Consider the following 6,248-nt stretch of genomic DNA (forward strand, 5'->3'; position numbering starts at 1 on the left):
AAAGTGAAAAAAAAAGAAAACAAATAGGGAAGAGACTGAGGTCAAGACAGAATACCCTGTTTGTCAGGGGACATAATCCCGTTTACCCTATTCACAAACATTCTTATTTATCCTAAGTCCTAGAATTTAGTGAGGTGCCATTTAGTAAACTGTCACTTTAATGGATCATTGTCTGAAGGCACTAAAGGATACCCACAGGCTTTGGAGAGTTGATGTTCTCTCTAAATTGCCAGAGAATTCCCAAAGAGTATACCACTGGCAAAATCTGACAATTGTTTTGTTTAATAACTATATCCCCTTTTTCACATCAGAGTTTAATGTACTGTTTTCGGCAGTAACTTCTACTTCCTTTCCATTTAATACTTTTTAAAAAATTACAGTTTATCATCACTATAATAATTATGTGAAATGATGAAGGTGTTAGCAAATACTACAGTGGTAATCATGTTGTGATGTATAAATATCAAATCAATAGTTGTACACCTTAAACTTACACCATGTTATGTCAGTTACATCTCAATAAATATAAATAAAGCAAAAGTACAGTCTAATGCTTCTTACTTTTTCCATGTAGAGATAGATCCAACTGGAAAATATTTCTGGAAAATGGGTAAGGTTCTCATCAGAGACTATCACACTTCACCTCACTTTTCAAGAGTAAACAGATTTTAAAACTTTCATCAAAATTACAGTTCCATAAATAATGCAGTAAAAGAAAATCAGAATCTTTGTCAACTTGTTAAAACTTGTCTTAGTGGACAAGTACTTTAAAATCAGTAGTCTATAAGTTATGTTGAAAAATAGTGGCACATATGCATCTGTTTCTAATGTTTGAACCTTTACTCCCAAGTCCTGTCTCTGGGGAAGGTGCTGATAGCTAACTTATCATTTAGCATCTGAGCACTTAGACCTCACCGCCTCATTCTCTATTGCCCACTCTAAGCCAGCTTCCTCTTCTTCCAGAGTTTGTGGACACTCTGGAGCATCTATTCCACATGGCAGAGAGAAGAAACAGAGAAATTGGCTAGAATTTACATTTCACATGTTTTTTTTTCATGATTTTTCTCATGATTACATGTCTATGAGACTTTTAAAATTAATATTGGTGATAAAGTTTTACATTTCATCAATAGATTTTGGAGAAAAAAGTTTAAAAGAAGAAAATCATTGTTTCTGGGTTATTAGTAAAGTTTAAAATTCAACAGTTCCTGGTGCATAGTAGACCATCATAACTAATACTAATTACCACAGATAATCAAGAGATGCCAAGGCTGGTTTGTAAGACTGAGCAACACATACTTGTTATTCTAAAGTAATCCTATAGTACATTTTCTTCCATTTTTTAAGTGGGTCAAAGTAGGCTGATTATCAAGTCTGTAATTAAGGAGTCAAACCATGAAAGACTAGTATATTTTAATCCAACTAACTAGTTTTGGTTTTGACTGTCATATTGGATAACTAGAACTGATTGGAAATTAAATTGTATTTGGGTATGTATGAGCATCTTAAAATTTGTGTGATGAAAAGTGCTCTGAAGATATAAATTCAGGATTAATGAAGTCACCTGATAGTGAATATCATCTTATGCTGTGAACTCCCCAACAGATGGTGCTAGCTCTCCTCAACTAAGAGCTGCTCTGGTCTACCCTTTCTTAAAGTGTTCCATGACCCTGAAGGTGAAGAGTGATGTGATTTGTATAGGATGTATTGTAAACACTCTTCCATTGCCCTGGACTTTGGTTTATTAGACATCATTTCACACAATCCAGCTGGAGAATCTGTGATTGTATCCTTTTGTGAATTTGATTTCTCCCACTTAGGGCTAGGAACTGGCAAAGAAAAAAAGAAGTTATGGCTCCTAATTCTGAAGGACCTATTTCCCAGACTTAAAGTCATTTCCATATATCCTACAAGATTTTTGCCATAATGATGTACTACCTTGCCCTAATATGCTTACTATTTTCCTTTAAATTTAGCTCACTTTTATTTTAAAAGAAAACTTTATCACCAATATTAATTTTTTAAAATCTCATAGACATGTAATCATTAGAAAAATTGAAAAAAAACATGTAAAATGTAAATTGTAGCCAATTTCTTTGATCTAAAAAGTTTCAAAGCCTGAAAACTGCTCTCTCTTTTGAAAGGGAAATTAATTACACAGCAAAAAGCTGTTAAAGACATACTAACACCAAACTAAAAACTTTCTTCCTAATGTAAAAGAGGAATATGCTTATAGTCTACAATTCAATATTTAATACTGCATCAGGGTAACATGTACCATCATCAAGCCATAGTACCATCATCAATTAGTAAGCGTCCTACACTTTGGGAGACATTCTAGCTGGAGAGACACACATGTAAACAAACCACATTATACAGTTTTGTTAGTGCTACATAAAGACATTTCAGAGTACTATGTAGGACATGATGGAAACAGATTAGTTCTCTATGGGAAAGTTATTTTAGAGACAACTGATATTTGCATTATTTATTGAAGGATGAATATAAATATCAAGGAATAAAAAAAAGCCAAGGCATTTCAGGGAAAGTGAATGAGAGGAGCAAAGGCACAGTGTGCTGGGACTAGTACCGTGTACTGACGTCTAGGGGAAAGAAGAATGAAGGCTAACAAGATGGGAATAGAGATTAGGAGCTAAATTCTGAGAGGCTCTTGTATGTATACCACGCCAAGGAGCTTTGGCTTAATTCTTTTGGTAATGGGGCTCCATCGAAGTTTTTTAAGAAGGGGATTATGATCAGATCTGCATTTTATAAGGATGATTCTGACAGAAAGTTGAGGCTGTATTGGAGGAAGTACAATACAAGCAGAGACTGCTATGAGCAGATCAATTAAAAGGTTCTTGCAAGTGACATATTTTCTCTTTAAAATGTCTTGAGAAAGACAAATATTGTATAACCTCACTTATATCTGGAATCTTAAAAAAATCAAAGCTTATAGATACAGAGAACAGATTGGTAGTTGCCAGAAGTGGAGGTGGGGGTGGGCAAAATGGATGAAGCTGATTAAAAGGTACAAACTTCTAGTTATAAGAAAATAAATCCTGGGAATATAATGTACAGTATGGTAACTATAGTTAACAGTACTGTTTTGTATAATTTAAAGTTGCTATGAGAGTAAATCTTAAAAGTTCTCATCACTAGAAAACAAAAATTTGTAACTATCTGTGTTAATACATGTTAACTATTGTAATCATTTTGCATTATATATATTTGATATATATATCAAATTCTTATTTTATACAGTAAGTCCTCACTTAACATCCATAGGTTCTGTGACTTTAAGTGAAACAATGCACAACAAAACCAGTTTTACCATAGGCTACTTGACATATACAAGAGTTAAGTTCCTAGGGCATCTCATTAACATAACAAAACAAAGTTGATTGAAACAAGGAAATAATGCTATTCCAGGACCTACTCTACATTTAAAATTAACACGTTATATATGTCAATTATAGCTCAATTAAAAAAATTCTTACCTTTGCTTACTGAAAAGGCTTAGAAATAATGACTAGTCTAGTGCCATTTGGCACTCCTAGAGCCTAGGCTATAGTCTCCAAATATCACTTTTTCCCAAAAGTAATAATGACTTTGGAAGAATGTGCAATGCCCCATCTGGGACAGGAGACACATGGGATAAGCCTGGAATATCTTGTCATATCAGAAACGGGACTTCTGGCCAAGATGGAGTTATAGGTAGAGACGCTTTGCTTCCTCGCACAATCAAAAGAAGGACAGCAACAAGTTTAAAAACAAAAAAAACAACCATAACTGACAGAAAGTCAAACTGTATGGAAATTGGACAACCAAGGGGTTAAAGAAGGAACATTCATCCAGACTGGTAGGAGAGGCAAAGACAGGCAGCAGAGGTAGAGAGAAAGCATGGTGCAGCAAGAGACCAGGCAGACAAAGCAGCAGCTGGCAGTCTGGGTGATCCCACATTTGCATGCAGATAAACTAGGAAGAACAACTGGGGAGAGAGATGGAACCCAGGGTTCCAGTGTAGGGAAAGAAAGCCTCAAAACCTTTGGCTATAAAAAGCTGTGGAGGTTGTGGCAGCAGGAGAAACTCCCAGCCTTACAGGAGAGTTGGTTGGAGAGACCCACACCATCCTAGAACATAGCAAACCCACCCTCCTGGGAATCAGCACCAGAAGAGCCCAATTTGTTTGTGGGTAGCGGAGGAAGTGACTGAAAGCCGGCAGAGAGCAGAGCAAAATGCATTGTTTCCTCTCAGACCCCTCCCCCACATGCAGCATGAAAATGCTGTGACATAGGTTGCTCTGCCCTGGTGAATACCTAAGGCTCCACCCTTCACTATGTAACATGCAAGCTGAGACCAAAAAAAAAAAAAAAAGGCTCAAGTGAAAGAATAGATCAAAGCTCCAGAAAAAATACAACTAAGCAAAAAAGAGATAGCCAACCTGTCAGATGTACACTTCAAAACACTGGTAATCAGGATGCTCACAGAATTGTTTGAATATGGTCACAAAATAGAGGAAAAGTGAAGGCTATGAAAAGTGAAATAAAGGAAAATGTACAGGGAACCAACAGTGATGGGAAGAAAACCAAGACTCAAATCAACAGTTTGGACCAGAAGGAAGAAATAAACATTCAACCAAACAATCCAGAAGAGAATGAAGAAACAAGAATTCAAAACAATGAGTAGAGGCTTAGGAATCTCTGGGACAACTTAAATGTTCCATCTGAATCATATGGGTGCCAGAAGGAGAAGAGAAAGAGCAAGAAATTGAAAACTTATCTGAAAAAATAATGAAGGAGAACTTCTCCAATATGGCAAAGGAAATAGGCTTCCAGGAAGTCCAGGAAGCTCAGAGAGACCCAAAGAAGTTGGACCTAAGGAAGCACACACAACAGGACATATCATAATTACATTACCCAAGATTAAAAATAAGTAGAGAATCTGAAAAGCAGCAAGACAAAAGGAGACAGTTACCTATAAAGGAGTTCCCATTAAACTGTCAGCTGAATCCTCAAAAGAGATCTTACAGGCAAGAAGGGGCTGGAAAGAGTACTCAGTCATGAAAGGCAAGGACCTACATCCAAGATTACTCTATCCAGCAAAGCTATCATTTAGAATGGAAGGGCAGATAAAGTGCTTCCCAAATAACATCAAGTTAAAGGAGTTCACCATCACCAAACCCTTGTTATATGAAATGTTAAAGGCACTTATCTAAGAAAAAGAAGAAGATTAATATGAATAGTAAAATGACAACAAACTCATAACTATCAACAACAGAACCTAAAAACACAAAAGTAAAAATGAACTAAGCAAACAACTAGAACAGGAACAGAACCACAGAAATGGAGATCACATGGAAGGTTATCAGCAGTTTAGGGGATGGTGGGAATGGGGGAAAAGGTGCAGGGATTAAGAAGCATAAATAGTATGTACAAAATAGACAGGGAGAGGTTTAGAATAGTATGGGAGGTGGAGAAGCCAAAAAACTTATATGTACGACCCATGGCCATGAACTAAGGTGGAGAGGGGGGTGGGAGGGGGATGCAGGGTAGAGGGGAATAAAAGGGGGAAAATGGGACAACTGTAATAACATAATCAATAAAGTATATTTTAAAAACTTCAATGAGATACTAAAAAAAAGACCAAGAAGTTTGAGAAATGAATCCACAGTGAAGGTCGTTATTAATCATGGTTAATAATGGTGTGCAATAGTCAAGGTGTACACATTGAGAGAGGAATCTCTTTAAAGACCCTCAAACACAGCATTGATTCCAAGATTAAAATGTTTTATCAATGAGGGTAGGGAAGCAATGAAAAGTCTCTTCATTTTCCTGAACCATACATAACCTTAGGAGAGAAATATTCTCATCCAGCACAAGCAGGGCTACCTCCTCACTGGGTTGTAATATACAAGCCCTAGGGAATCAGGGCAAAGGCGAGGCTTCTCCTCTGCAAGAACCTTACTGTCTTCATTTTCAGGAACAGCTGTGGTCAGCAGAGAAGCTAATGTCACTGCCAAGAGGGAGGGAAGCCAAAGGAAGCCTCAAGGAACTGAGTACCAGAACATTCCAGGCTTTAAAATAGCTGCTTTCACCTTGTTGGCCATTTAAAGGTATCCATACCAAAGTTAAAAATGAGTGTAATAAAACCTAACCCAAAAGGAACAAGTTTTTGTCAGACATTTTTCCTCAATCCTTTGTTTTTATTTTTGTTTTTTAACATATTTTAATTACAGTTACATACAA

The sequence above is a fragment of the Phyllostomus discolor genome, chromosome 4, assembly GCF_004126475.2.
Source record: "Phyllostomus discolor isolate MPI-MPIP mPhyDis1 chromosome 4, mPhyDis1.pri.v3, whole genome shotgun sequence".
Lineage (NCBI taxonomy): Eukaryota > Metazoa > Chordata > Mammalia > Chiroptera > Phyllostomidae > Phyllostomus > Phyllostomus discolor.